Genomic DNA, 15,792 nt, shown 5'->3' with positions numbered 1-15,792 from the left:
CCTTGGTTTAGGTAATATTGTCAATCAAAATAATTAAAAATAGAACGAACCCTTTTGCGAATGTTAAGTATTCGAATTTGATCGTCACTGAACGGTTTTGATGATACTAAAGAACGCACAAATCACTTCACTTCAAAATTTAAACTTAATTTGTTGAGAGCTAAAACATAAATATAACCAAGCTATCGCAACAACAAAAGGACTTTGATTTCAACTTGGTAGACCTATTTTGCGCATAATTTAATCACATAAATAAGCTCGCGAATTTTAAACCTTTACCCTAAAAAATGCACCGTTCGTTTTCTATTATGAATTTTAACCATAGACTAATCGCACCTAGACTGCCAATTTTACAAAAGAAGCTTCATAATCCCGGCTTAACACGATAATAAAATCCATTTTTTTCTAAACTATTGCTGCCAGTCAAAGCATTGTTAGTCTATGATGTAATTTAGAAGACCTGATTCTTTCCGTAATTCATTCGTACACGCGAGGAAATCCTCAGTTCGAAATAAAATTAAAAAAAAAAAACCTCTATAATAATAATAAAAAAACATATTTTTCAAATAGCCGGTTATTTTTGGTAACACAAATCGTGCGTTCAAAATGAGTGAACAGAAATAACCGGTGATTATAATATCTTTTTTATTTATTTTTCTACCTCTATCGGACATGAATAAATTTTCCGAACTGTAATTAGACTAATTCTGTCATGAGAATAATTGAATTAATTCGAATTAGTCTGATATTTCAAGGTAAATAAACTCTTTAACCTTAACCTCCCAAACTAGAAAGAAACTACACTTATCCTTATTTAAATCACACGTTCACGTAACGAGAATCTTGACATAACCTGTCCATGAACCCGGGCTCCGTCGACTAACAATTAATCTTTCGAACAACCGTGTGAAACCCAAAATTAACCAAAATAATAGTTACCTCATATTAAATTTAAATATATAGTAGATTTATTCACGCTTCAATTCCCAACAATTAACGCCATTATAATAATATACAAATACATACCCTGGCCTTAACCGTACATTAAAAAATTATCTAACCAAATGACAAAGAATCACATTCAAATCTAGTTTAGCAAAAAAAAACAAGTTGGGAAAACCAAAATATTACCTCTCCGAGTCTAGAGGTCTACTACTACAAACTTATTTACCTAGATATGGAATTATTTCTCTTTTTTGAAGTAAAAATTTACGAAATATTGAAGCAGTATTCCAAGCATAGCGAATATACAGTAAAGCAGACGACATTTTACATCCAATAAGGATAAATCTTGGACATATGGAAATCAGTCAATGGGGAAAGAACAGGAAATGAAGTCTACGCTTCAGCTGTTTACCGTATATTCTGATAGCTACATTCAGAACTGGTTTGCAGTGTAAACACTATCGTCTCGTCTCACCTCAACAATATTCTTAGTTTGCCAACATGAATGTTAACGTTAAATAACACCAAAGCTATATTGTAGCTAGACGCACTAATAGTCAATGCGCACCATAAAGAGAATATAATGTCTGTAGGTACTACCCGTTTACCATTAGCCCTTTTACTATTCTAATTGCCACCATGATCTTTTCTTCTATTATAAAATCTTAACCCGATTATTTAAGAGTGTATTTAACTTTCGGCTCACTCTGAACCGTTGATGTCTATTCATTTCAGACACGAAAATCAAAGCCCAGAGTTTACTTCACCTCAGGCCTCAATTATATACTCTTTGTTTCACTAAGACTATTGCGGATGATACTTGATATACCCGCCGGAGTCTCAGTCTTAATTTTCTTCATGAAATCACTAAACCAAGGATTATTCTATATACAGATGTAGTATAGCTTAAGTAATATATAAACAGCCATTTCAAATAATAATATTAAAAAACATCCTTGGAATATCAAAATGAAACAGAGCTTTAAAGCTACAAAAGTACTAAATGCATCGTAACTACGAAAACGATTTCCACATATTCACTTTATATTATGGAAAAAGTGAATATTAAGGTTCTGTAGGATTTTTTAACACATCAAAACAAAGCGAACTGCTATCTCGGTGCACTAGTGTGACAACGGACAGACACACACAGACAAAAAAATAGACTGCTTTTTAACTCTTTCCGTATTAATTTTGAATTGAGAAAAGAGATTATCTTAAATATTAAAATAAATATAATTAATATTAAATATTTTCTTCGTTAGTTGTTCGCCTTATTGTGCGTTACATCGTTTTAAAAAAGAAAAATTAAACAACCTTGAGAGACTTGACTAATATTGACGTTTGAATTGAAGGATATGACTGCTGCTTCGCCTTACTAAAATAGGTAGTATATAAGGGTTTCGAATCGCAGCTATGGATAAGAACATCGCAATTGCGTGAACCTTGGCGGAAGACCCCGTCAATGGAAGGCTAGACGTTTCTCGTAACCCTAGCCGATCGCCGCGTATGTCTTAACCTTAAGGATGATGGTGGTGTTAGAAGCCAGGTGTGCAGACTGGTGTCCATGTGGGATGGACAAAGAATAGAAGATGGTGGTGTTTAGAAGCCAGTAAGTACAGACTGGTGTCCATGTGGAATGGACAAAGACGAGAAGGTGGTGGTGTTTAGAAGCCAGTAAGTACAGACTGGTGTCCATGTGGAATGGGCGAAAGACTAGAAGATGGTGGTGTTTAGAAGACAATAAGTTCAGACTGGTGTCCATGTGGGGTGGACAAATGAACAGAGTTGTTAAACAGGCAATGGAGTAATATCCTTTAAGTCGAATACAATTTCCGGGACTGTAAATGCGGTCTGGAAATTGAATACACGTTTGCTCCGATTTGCAAACTGCGAACGCGGTCACGTGGGTGCAACAACGGACAGACAGACACACAGACACGTCGAAATTAGAACCTCTCCGTGACATACGTCACTCGGAGAGGTAAAAAGCGAAAGGATGGCATTAAGAAATCCATCCATACGCATCTCAAGATTCAAGGATTGTTTTGATAATAAGATGATTTCATTATCATTTTTCACGTATCATTAACCGGATTTGTGATTTAATTCCTAATCATAATGTGTTTCTTGATCTGAAAAACCCAAGTCTAAATCATGGAAAAAAATGTGGTACATTACCATCCACATTTTTTCTTCCGGGGTTCAACGAAATTTCACTTTCAACTTGTATAATTTTTTTTAAGTAGTTAGACATGTTATTTTCATGTACTGATAAATTTCATAAACTCACGAATGTTTAGTTCAAATTGTAAGAGCAAAAGAAGAATTTGCAAACGATTGAAGAAGATTATATTTCCTTAAAAATTAAATTATTCAAGGGTGAATTGAGAACATTCTTCACATCGTATCATTCCTCAATTATACCCATTAAAAGGAGGACGGACTTATAATAGCTTTTGACAAAATTAGACTTCTCGGGATGGGAATCAGGCCTAACCAGTTACCAGTATTAATTTTTCGCCCATAGCTATAAAGTACTTTAATTTTTACCGATATAACGTTAAGAGGGTTTTTTAAACTAATTATTATTAATATACAAGTACGAAAAACAGTTAATTAAAAACGATATTATTTTTTAGAAAGATTTTAAAATTGCCAAGTTCATCGACACACCAAACCACTACCGGTTGAGAATAATGAAATGGGAAGGAAATACATTTGAATTTTCTTGTTGCAACCTTTGGGTTCAAACCATTTCAAATAACAAACGAGCTTAAGATCCCCCATCATCCATGTAGGCCTACCATCTCGGATATTTTTCAATTGGAAATATTTGCGGAAGCTTTGTACTGTAGCAAGTGCGTTTTTTTAATGCATTTCAAATGAGTTTACTTTCTTTCAGCGTTGACCAACACTTGACCAGAAAGCGAAAGTTAAGGCGCATTAATACATAATGTAAACCGTCACATAAAAGAAACTAGTTCGGGTAAATAGGAGATGAATTTTCTTCAGTTTCAATCCTTTGTTGCAGACAAAATTCTAGTGGGGTTTGAATGAAAAAGGAACAAGAAGAAATCTTACTATTTGCTCCGACCTTATTTGAATTGTTATACTGCATAGCTTTGGATCTAATATCACTTTTTTTCAGGATAAAAAGAGAAAATCTCAACAAGGTTTAGGTCATACATTTTCTATTAATATTATCATAAGTTCATATATATGTTCCATACATAAGTTTGTCACTGGTTACAGACTGGAGCTTGTCATGAAGTGAATGAGGGTCATAGATTTGAGGTAAAGCGACGCCTGGTGAGGCACTATCAAAGGCTTAGTAATGCAGACTGAATAGGACCTAGATGGAAGTCCTGCAAAATTAACCACCGAGTGTAGGACTTCAATTCTCGCTTGTCGTTCTATTAGAACTAGCTCGAGCTGTAAGTCTCTATAGCATTACGAAGTATGAGAATTGTCATACTTATGGAACATATCTTATAACCTTATGATATTATTATATCAACTTTGAACTACGGGGAAGGGTGTTTTTACATAAAACAAAGGCATGCATGGTTAAATTTGTTTCTAATACAACTTCGTCATAAAACTTTGAACTCCACATCTTACTATCCCAATTTTAAACGCCAATAAAAGAGTACGCGCCAAAACTCTCCAACATCATGAATTAAAAATAGTGTTTAAATTCACGCATGGACACCGAAATCTTTTTAAAATTAGTCAGCGTTAACAATTAAAGATTTAAAAATGGACGGACGCCTTGTGGCAACCTCTTATTAAAGGAGCAGTCCATTTGGGCGCTAGTGTAGTGGCAAATTATGGAGGACTGAAACACATCCTTTCGACTTCCAAAACATTTAATTCGAGGATCGAGACGCGCGTGCGTTCATTTATTCGAGCGTGACAAAATTATTTTAGAAATACTCTTCGCGTTTGTTAGAGACCTCTGAAAATTTTCGTGAATCATTTAAGGCATCAGTGTTTAGCTTGGGTAATTCCGACTTTGGGGCCTCCTCAGTATAAAATGAAAACCCTGTGTTTAATTTTGTTTAATAACAGATGTTTATTAACTGAAAAATGAAAAACATGGACCATGTGAAATAAACATGGCTCCCTTTATCAAAGAAGGCCTATTTATAAATATAACTAAAGGTAAGGTCAGAAGCTTCTGGTAAGGTCAAATAACTCAGAGGCCCTAACAGAAATAATTTCATTGTGAATTCTACTTATGAAGTTATGGGAATTTGAAGATTTATTTACATTCTTAAAAGGGTTATATTTTATCCAATAAAAGAAAGTTTTCTATGGGAAATTAGGTTCATTCTTCGCTTGTAACTGAGTACAGTCGAGGGGGTGCTCACTATATAATTAGTATACGAAATAATTTCATTGTGAAATCAAAGTTAAAACCAAGTTATTGGAATTTAGAGTTTCATTTAAAGTCTTAAAAGGGTTATATTTTATCCAATAAATGCAGGTTTTCTATGAGAAGTTAGGTTCATTCTTTGCTTGTAACAGAGTAAAATCGAGGGGGAACTCACTCACTATAATCGACGTATCTGGTATCTTTAGGGATCAAGAGTAATATTTAACGGTAATAGCCTTGACACTGATTACGTATAACGCGTAATTGGTGTACGGGGAATTTGATAGTTAATAGCCCCTCGAGTACAATTTACGTCATCCTCATTTCCTCCCCCCCCCCACCATCCATGAAAGAATAATAAAGTAAAGTATTAACCAGCGATCCGATGGCACAAGGGCGTCAAAATCGATGGAAAAATTTATAGGTTCGTTTCCAAACCGCCCTTTTTACAAGGTTTGTATCTCAATTTCTTATTTCTACCTTACACTTAGATTTAACTAAATTAATACTAAAAAATAATCCCGTGAAACTTAAAGGCAGGGTCGAAATATCTGACTCACTCTCTAGCTTCCTTACATGAACTTGTACAACGCCTTAACACTTTTTCGACATAAAAAAGAAATTTCGTCTTCATCTTGTATAAGACAAAAATGGGGAGAAAAAAAATTCACGAATTAATTTTTGGGAAAGAAAATGATTCCGACTGTCTCCGTGAACTTTGATTAATCGAATTTATATCAGTAAATGGCTGCAGTAGTCCATTAACTAAATTGAAAATATACCGGTTTTTTAAAAATTAAAAAATATAAAAAACATTTGAAAGAACCCTATCTTAACTATAAAGGTCTATTTTGCCAATTAAAATTTCAAGTGTGGGAAGCATATACATATATAGTTAATATTTAATGAGAACTAATTTACAGTTGAGAACGAAACGAAACGAGGCTTAACGATAGATTAATGTTTAATTTGGTTATCCATTAAGGTTATGCTTCTTTAAATTATTAAATGTATAAGAGATTTAAATATTTTATGAATTTAAAACCTTTCCTGAATATTAGAGAACACATTTTCCCCTTTACCCTTGGGTTAGAAACCTTCGGGGTTTTAATGAATATAGCACCGTGACTGTCACACAAATATGTTAATTTTTTATATTGCTAATTAGAATTATTTCCTAGTTAGTATTTATAAAATAATAAATTTCTTATAGTGTATTATATAACTAATTAATACTCGCATTAGCAATTCCTACAGAGCAAATTAAAAATCAGATTAAAATTATATTTAAAATAAATTCCGAAACTTTCCAGTAGAGTTCATTTAATTTGATAAATTAAACCCTATTATAATCAATAAATAGATGAAATTAACGAGAGATCACACAACCAGCCGTATAAATAACTTAAAACGTGATAATATTTCCGAATCTCAAAACCCAAACATATTTAATCCAATTTCTAATTTTAATCACGTATTTTCCTCCATAAATATCATATTGAAAATATAATATCCACATTTTTTTATTTAAAGTTAAAAATCTTATCTTTGATATTATTCCGCCAGTCATAAACTTCCTTATATAATAAGCGTGTCTATGGATAACAAAAACGGTAATTTACATTTAAATAAAAGATTTTTCAAAAAAAAAAACCGAAAGTTAAATATATATATATAATTCTTTCCAGACATAACACAAGAAAATATTATTCCGTGAATCGGAAAATTTGCTTACGGTTGAACGCAACTCACCTTGAACTAAGGTTGTGACTGTCGTACCGAAAAAACTGTCTACAATTTGAAGAAATTCGCGTCAACTCACTGATCATCCCCAACCAATACCTGAAGACCGTTTAAGACTAAGAGATGAAACTAAAATGAACACCTTTCCATTTCGACCTGTTCGTCTCTACTGTAAAAATAATTCGCTATCCCAATATAAAAAATAAAATACTGGAATTTTTTAGGGAACAAGTTTTATCAAGCGAACAGGACTCTTTGATCAAAAACTATCAACGACTCGGTCTTCCCCCTGAGCAATTTTAAGAACAAGTGTACACACTCTGGTCTTACTACAAAATCTCTTGTTCTTCTCTTCTTAAAAATGATCTGATCTTGAGAGAAAAACACGAAGAAAAGGTGGCGGTTAATAGGCGTGGATTAGCTGTCATATCGGTTAATTTAAAATGATTTCCAGACTATAGAACTTTTAAGTTTGGCAAGAAGGCGGTTTACACGATGATTGTAGATTCTAACTAAAGATACAAACAATATATATGATAGCTTTTATACTATGAATTGATGGTTGTTTGTTTTCTAGGACTATAAAGTCTCATTACTACAACTACTACCTACGATCATTTTCTAAACTAGTTTCAAGTAAATTGTGTTTTTGTTTATTTTATAATAGGTTAGGTTTAATTTTATAAAATTTTAGTAATTGCCTGTATTGCACCATAAGTTCATAAGATATGTTCTAAAAGTTTGTTTGTACTGGTTACAAACTGGAACTTGTCATGAAGTGACGTAGGTCATAGATTCGAGGTAAAGCGACGCCTGGTGACTCTAGCGCTGTCAAAGGCTTAGTACAGACTAAATAAGAATATGGACTGCAATTTAACTTAGTGTAGTCAATTCTCGCTTGTCGTTATCGAACTAGCTCTCAGTAAGTCTCTAGTATTACGAAGTATAAGTAGCGTCATCCTTATGGAACATATCTTATAAACTTATGACTGCAAGGTTAAACATTTTTGGTCTTCTTAGCAAAAACACCATCTTCATGAAGTCTCGTTATAAAACTAATTGAACGCAAGAGATGGGAGTTTTTTTTGTTTCTAAGAAAGCACCACCAACATAAAATACAAGGTTAACACGCTCATTCCTTAATGGGTTAGTCGGGTTCAAACGCAAAGCAGACGACCATAAAAAACCCCGTATAATTCTAGAGAATATCTTATTCAAATTCTGGTCAGCGGTTTTTCTTTCCCAATGCAGTCAAGCTAGCTAGCGAGATAAGCTAAACAACGATATGATTTTTACCATATTCTTCCTAGAAGCACACACCGTAAGCGGGACACGGGGCAATTGACCTTTGAACTATCGCTTCATCTCAAAAAAATGGGAGAAATTTTACGTTGTTGTAGGCATTTTATAAAGGCATTTATCTCAGATCAAAGCGGTATATATTCAAAAGTTCATCGTTTGAAGTTAAGAATTACTTCAGGCATTTTAGCATTACTTTACTTTAACCATAAGTTTATAAGATATGTTCCATAAGTATGACACAACCTATACTTCGTAATGTTAGAGACTTACAACTCGAGCTAGTTCGAGAACGACAAGCGAGAATTGATGTCCTACACTCGGTGTTAACTTTGCCGTCCATCTTCCTATTTAGTCTGTACTGAGCCTTTATAAGCGCCTCAGCACGAAAATCTATGACGTTTCACCTTTGACTTATGAATTTCTGGTATGCACAATATCACTGGGATGAGAAAGCTTCGTTTATATATGTTTAAAACATGAACTTCCCTTCTGTATTCTGATGGTTTAGGCCTTTGCCTTTATCGTATTCCACAGTTACGAGCACCAATCTCCCACCAACATTCGGATTGTAAAAAGCCTCATGCAAAGTAGTTTTTCCAAGGAAACGCGTCCAAAAACTCGCCGACTTTCAAATTTCTTTCTGACCTACTCTTAATAAAATGAAAGGCAGATGAAAACATTTTTTTTTTATATTTTCTTCTTATTATTCCTTTTTTTGCAATCTTTTTTCTGAAATGAAATAATGTGGTTTTTCCCAAAAGATGATATTGTAGAATATTAGTTCTTTTCTTCCTAACGTTGTTTGGGGGTCTTGCATACGCAACATGTATTATACATCATCCTGTTTCTTTTGTAAAAGAAAATTTGAATTTCTTCCTTGAATAGAGAACGCAACAAGAAGGATGTGATGATATGTCTAGATTCTTTTACATATAAAGGTCTTTGAGGTCAAGTTTAAGTTGGTGCATGACGTATTTTTCAATGATTTCAATCAATAGGGAGATAACAGCGGCTTGAGAATGGATCGTACTCTTTCCCTCAAAATGGCGGAGAGCTTTATGGAGACGCCCTATTGGCTAAGTGAGGGACTGACGTATATTAGGGGAGATTTTCATCTGAAGTAAATGACTTTACACTGACTTCGTTAGGCCCAAAGATAATATTTAGCTAAAAAGCTCTTCTCAAAGCAGATAAAGCAGTGAATTAACCGCTTCAAGGTAAGTTATAGGAAAAGACATAAAAATAATCCTTTCCGAAATTTCGTAGAAACTTAAAACCGATGGAGCAGTTTAGATAGCGCTAAAATTTAGCCACTAAGGTCAAGACCCCGATATAATTTAGAAAGCCACCATGGGCGCTCTTTTATTTTAATGAAAACCGTCTAGTCCCTTCAAGGTCCTTGAGTTTAACTATTGAAGGAGTCAAATAAGCACACCCATGGATGGCATGGAAATATAAAGCAAAATTTATACCTCATTGAGAAAGAAAGAAAAAAAAAAGAGTACTTAGCCCTTAGACGGGCCTAAATTAAATGGTTATGTGTCTCCCTACCTACCCAATATTTCAGGTGTTCATGAGAAGAAGAAAAAAAAACTACGCTATCCTAAAAAGGGGTTATAAGGCATGCACTCTATAAGTAAAATAAGAAAAGCTTCAAGAATCGCCAAGAGTCTATAAACTTCTCCTTTATCTTTAAGACGTAGGTGTGCCATGCTTCCGAAAAATTATGAAGGAGTAGACCTAGATCCCACACTTTATTTGGAAGCTGTAAATATTTTCATTTGATAGCATTTAAACAACAAAATGAATTGGGAACAATGGAATAAGTCTTGGGGTAAATAGAGGCGGTCAAATCTAACCACTACTTATCGAAGATTACCTAAATTACCACTTATTATAAAGCAGAGAATTGTCTTTGGAAGTAAAACCCTGTTTCGGGTGTGATTCTTTTGGTACATGACATCCTTTTCAACAAGAACACTTAACATTCGACGCCCTAATTGATTTTAACTCCATTTTTCTTTCCCCATAAAGATACCAGGGTATTGAGGGACATAATTTTTCAAGCTGGCAGCACTGCTAGTTTCCGATGTAGAGTTTTGAAAGGCGCAACTAGACGATAAATATAATAATAACAACCTCCCTTCACAAACGGGCCCTGTAACTGGATGATCTACAAACCTACCTCCTATTTTTATCGACTAGTAGAGTTAACCACGGCACGGCCAACTTCAATATATATATAATGAAACAGTTGACCGTGAAATTTAAAAATTGCATAATATGGGGTATATATTTATACACATTTTGCCACTGGTAATGCTTAATACAATAAATTTCTAGAGTAGGGCTAGCTACTATAATAATAAAAAAAATAAGGTAGCGTAGTTTAATTTTGGAAGTTTTAAAAATTCATAACAAAACTAGAGCGCAAGAAAAAAGAAGTAAATTTTTGGGAAAATACACAAATGCGATGTGGGGGTCTTTGTTACAAACTTTTTCCATATAATAAATTTGATCGAAAGTTCGGATAACGCAGCCGAATTTATGTGGAGGCACGTATAGATGAAGGAAAAATATACCTTTTGTGTGAAATTGTTATGAATATGAAAGTTATATTAAGTTTCCCAAGCATTTCGTGTAGGTAGGTAAACCTAAATAGTTTATCCTTAATAATTAAAATGATTTTTCTGGGGCGTATTGTCAAATCTATCCATCAAACTTCGTCTAAACAAATTACAAACAAGTTTGATGGCGTATTGTTGATATACTAGAAAAATGCTTTCATAAAATTTAAATTAAACGTTCTTATACGACCCTGAGTTTCTTAAATAAAAAGTATATGAATATATTTTATAATAATACTAATGAATTTTAAAATAATAGCGCGAAAAAAACAATTCAAGGTTTTTTATAAGTCCATTTTTGGTATAAGGATTGCGGACTAAAGCGAACTCGGTCGTAATGAATAGAAATAAGTAATAGTAACTTCCGTTCTTTTTCGTGATATCGAATTAGCAATGAGAAAAAAAATAGGTTTAAGGCAATAACAATGACATGAAATACAGGGTGTTTCTGATAAGTCCATGGCATAAATTAAGTGGGATGTTCTTTGGTAAATACATTTTCAGTCGAAAATGAATAACTTCCATCTCCATTTTGCACAAGGGACACTGTTTTCGAGGTGTGTTTGAGTGTTTTAGGGATGACCCCTTAATTAATTAAATTAGAAATCAATGTCTTAATCAGTTTCTTAATTAAATTTAAGGGGTCATCCGTAAAATACTCTGGGCAATCTTAACTTGAAAACAGTGGCTCTTATTGCAAAATGGAGATGGAAGTTACACTTTCGACTCAAAATTGAATTCCCAAAGAACATCCCCTTAATTTATGGCAGATTTATCAGAAACACCCTGTATATAGGTATACATATATATATATATATATTTTATTTTATTTTTGGGAGACTTAAGATATTACCAGTCCATGGAGCTCACGATTTTGTCTGATTTTCATCTGACCGTTATTTCTAAGTCTTAAAAGATTTGGGTTTGGTAACGTATAGTATTATCAAACGCAGATAGATGTAACGCAAAGTGAGGTGCAATAAGATAAGCTATAGCTATTTTCGTCGGAAAAATCAAAAAGATAACGTCGTTTAGTAGAGCTCTGATTGGTTGATCACAGAAGTTAGAGAGAAAGTCAGACTTGGGCCTACACTGAGACGGAGTGATATCATTTACCTCCCCAGTGCCTTACTTTCTTTACTCATATTTGCCTTTGGTATAAAATAGACTCCGCCTTGTGGCCAGCATGCTGTCGTTAATTCTATGGTATTAAGGATTACAGATACATATACAATATATCCTGTACACTCTAACATACAGGATAGGTTTCATCTAATCCTGTCTTAAGGATGAGTCTTTTTCCTTCGATTTATCTCCTTATTTAGTTCATGGCAGAGGTTTTCCTCGAGGCTTGCAATTTGTTAGCCGGCAATTGAATGTGGCTTGTGGTATGGTACGGTCTCGTAGCTAAAATATCTACAAGTATAACTTGATTTAATCAATACAGAAGCACTTATTCAATCGTAACTACAAATAACCCGGGGAAAAACCTATTTGCATCATCAATGTTAATGATAAGAGAAAATCTTTCTGTCGCCGCACAAAAAATTAATAATTTATATATATAGAGATAAAGAATCCTTTTCAGATGCCCAAAATAATAAAGTAACCAAGGACTACGGCAAAAGCTAAAGACGTTCTTTGAAAAATTCCAGGGCTGCTTGAACCATTCACAAGTTAAGCTATACAGTCTTAGCATCTGTTAACAAGGCCTATTATTGAACTTAGTCTTTTTTCAAAATTTTCTTTTTTAAATGCTAGAAAATCTTTTCACGTTAATAAAAATTAAAACTGACCTATCAACGCCAACGCAATATATTTTCATATTCTCCAGCATATTAAGGCATTATTGGATATTAATATAGATTTATGAAACTAAGCTCAATTATTTTGGTTACCCGACCAGAAACTAGTCCTTCTAATCGATATACCCCAAAGAGAAAAGATACTGTATATATTCAGAATAGACTAAAGTTACCCTGATTTTGTCCGGACAAAATTTATGCACCAAAACAAGAAAAAGGTATTCACGATCCCACCGAAGTTCCTGGCATTAATCAGTAACATCTGTCACAATAGTATCCCGGCTAGGTCTTTACAAGATCGACAAAGAACATGCGTACAAGAAGAGAAAATATATATAAGATTCGAGCTGTCAAACATTGGGGCGAATTGAGGACGTTTTCTTTTAGTCTAATACATTTGAATAGGTCGTAAAATATCAAACATGACAGAACAGAGTATACTCTCCCACCCTTTTTGTATAGATTTTTTGATAATTTATTTTTTATTTTTCATTTTTCTATAGCACTTACACCCAACAAATCGCTGAGCGCTATATATTTTTGGAAACTAGCTATAAGTAGGCCTAAAATTGCAATAGAATTCGAGGAGCTACTCACTCTTAAATTCATAGTACAACGATTATGGGATAAATGTTAAGACCTAACCCCATTTTACAGTCAAAGGTACGTCTATGCTGAGTGAATAGCCCCACGAATGAACTGAAGATCGTCCAACTAGCTATAAGTAGGGCTAAATTTGCAATAGAATACGAGGAGCTACTCACTCTCAAACTCATTGTACAAAGATTATGGGATACGTACCCTTTTTACAGTCAAAGGTACGTCTACGCTGAGTGATTAGCCCCTCGAATGAACTGAAGATCGTCCAACAAGATATCTCAGTAAGAAGCTTTATAAAATCCCTAAAACACTCAAATTATAACTCGAAATCATTGGCCCGTTATACAAGTTACATTTTGCAACTCAAAATATCATAAGATAACATAGCATTTAATTTATGGCAGACTTAGCAGAGAAGTTCTTTATAGAGAAATGAAAATTAACTTTCTTTTTAGATTGATAAGTTTGCGTACCCCCGTCTTTGAAATGTTTCCCGAAGTTTACGTGTAGGTGAGGTATAAATTTTGGGGATTTTTCTTTCATTTTTGAAGTCAAAATTTTATAAAAGTTGAGGTTTTTTAAATTTTCTTTTAAAAAAAATTATTGGAAACTTTTTCTGCGAGTTTTTTTTATGAATATATTTAAAGTTTTCTTTTCTTTTTGCCGAGAAAGGCGTTGTTGACGTTTTGCCTCAGTTTTTGACACTTTTATGGAAAAAATGAGTCCTAAGGATGTAAAAGAAAAAAAATCTCACGCCTAAACTCAAGAAAGATCCAACCAATTTGGTCTCGTGGGGTCTGACAATATTTTACACTTTCTTGGAAACTATCAATTCAATACATGTACGCCCATGGCTTGAATAATGTCTGGAAAACTTCTTGCATTGTCTTTTCAACGCATATATATAAAAAAATCAATGCAACCAGTGTAGCGTAATGGGAGGTCAACAGGTCATTCAATGACGTCCATTTAACCCTACGTGCATGGCCTAACTGAATAAGCCGAGGCTTCTGAAAATGTCTCTTAAAAACAATGTTCCTTGGAAGCGACCACCAATCTCGATCCATATATTTCACATAGATCAAATGACAAGAAAAGAAAAGAAAGAAAGCTATCAATTCACCTTAACGACTTTAAAGACGTATCCCTTATGACCCATAAACCCTTCCTCCATCTAAGGGATGATCGTCAAAAAATGAGATTATGAAGGTAACCTATACTTCGAAGCTCAAATTCCAAAAATCTTTTCAAATGGAGCTTATTAATGGAAAATTAAAGAGTAGAACAAAGGAGAAACCTTTAACGTCATATTGCGCCTATCACACCTCAAAATTATTGCCTCACAAACAGGGAATATTGGCATTTAAATTAAGATCCGGCAAGCATCGAACGCGTGATACCATAAGTTGATAAGATATGTTCATCTATAAGTTTGTCACGGGTTACAAACTGGAGCGTGTCATGAAGTGAATGAGGTAGGTTATAGATTTGAGGTAAAGCGACGCCTGGTGAGGCACTGCATGTCAAAGGCTTAGTGCAGACCAAACAGGATTAGATGGACTGCAAAATTAACCGAGTGTAGTACTTCAATTCTCGCTTGTTGTTCTCATTACGAAGAATAGGTAGCGTCATACTTATGGAACATCTCTTATATAGATGGTAGATGTACATACATACGTAACATCATTGGAAGGATAATTAAGAAACATTTTTGGGCAGTTTCCATTTGTGAAGAATACAAAATTTTTCTTTAGAAAAATAATAAAAAAAAGGTAGAAACGCTTACAGTGGGCTCAATGCCAAACACCTACTGACAATTTCGCCCGAAATCCCCACTGACTGACTGAATTCGCCCGGATCAATAGGTGGATTGAATAATCGGCTTTTTATAGAAGACTTTTTCTAACTTTATTTCTAGGATGGTTCATTCTTATTGGATGGTTGGCGCAGCTACGAAGCTCGCGTTAAGTATTAGAAGTGATTAATCGCGTCTTCCATACTCTTTATATAAATCTTCTTCGCGTTTATCATTGTCCCTCAGTGGCGGCGAGAGAAATCAAAATCCTGACAGTAAAAAGACCCATAACTCTTTCGCCACGATCTGTCATTTACTACTTTCTTTCTTTCTTTACCCCCTATCCGCTTTGCTCTTAAATAGCTTATAAAAAGAGAGATGAATCTTTTAATACCAAAATAAGAATGATTTTTCTTCTCCTTTTTTAATATAAAAAAGAAATCGGGGAAAACCCCGACAATTTTTAAACGGAACCCACAGACGATAAGATTTCGATTTAGAAACGTGTGAAAGACTTTGTAAAAATATCGGGAAACACTTTTTCATTCATTTCACACAATGTATTTGGAAAATTTTCCGGTTCACGTCACGTCA

At 34.0% G+C, this 15,792-nt stretch overlaps 1 protein-coding gene across 3 annotated transcripts in view; it reads right to left on the bottom strand.

Annotated features, from left to right (window-relative positions):
* LOC149651101 (calpain-9-like) overlaps window positions 1–15,792 on the bottom strand; it is a 28,161-nt gene that overhangs the window by 10,857 nt on the left and 1,512 nt on the right. The window contains exon 1 of one of the 3 annotated variants that reach the window (XM_089847897.1): window positions 7,079–7,226. The exons of the other annotated variants lie outside the window; for them this stretch is intronic. The gene's annotated coding sequence lies outside the window, so the exon portion shown is untranslated. Of the gene's footprint in view, window positions 1–7,078; window positions 7,227–15,792 lie in introns of those variants that run through there. 3 annotated transcript variants of the gene reach the window in all.

The sequence above is a fragment of the Phalangium opilio genome, unplaced genomic scaffold (assembly GCF_054372755.1).
Source record: "Phalangium opilio isolate 3A_F unplaced genomic scaffold, DU_Popi_V2 ptg000082l_1, whole genome shotgun sequence".
Lineage (NCBI taxonomy): Eukaryota > Metazoa > Arthropoda > Arachnida > Opiliones > Phalangiidae > Phalangium > Phalangium opilio.
This window is presented reverse-complemented; position numbering and strand designations above follow the sequence as displayed.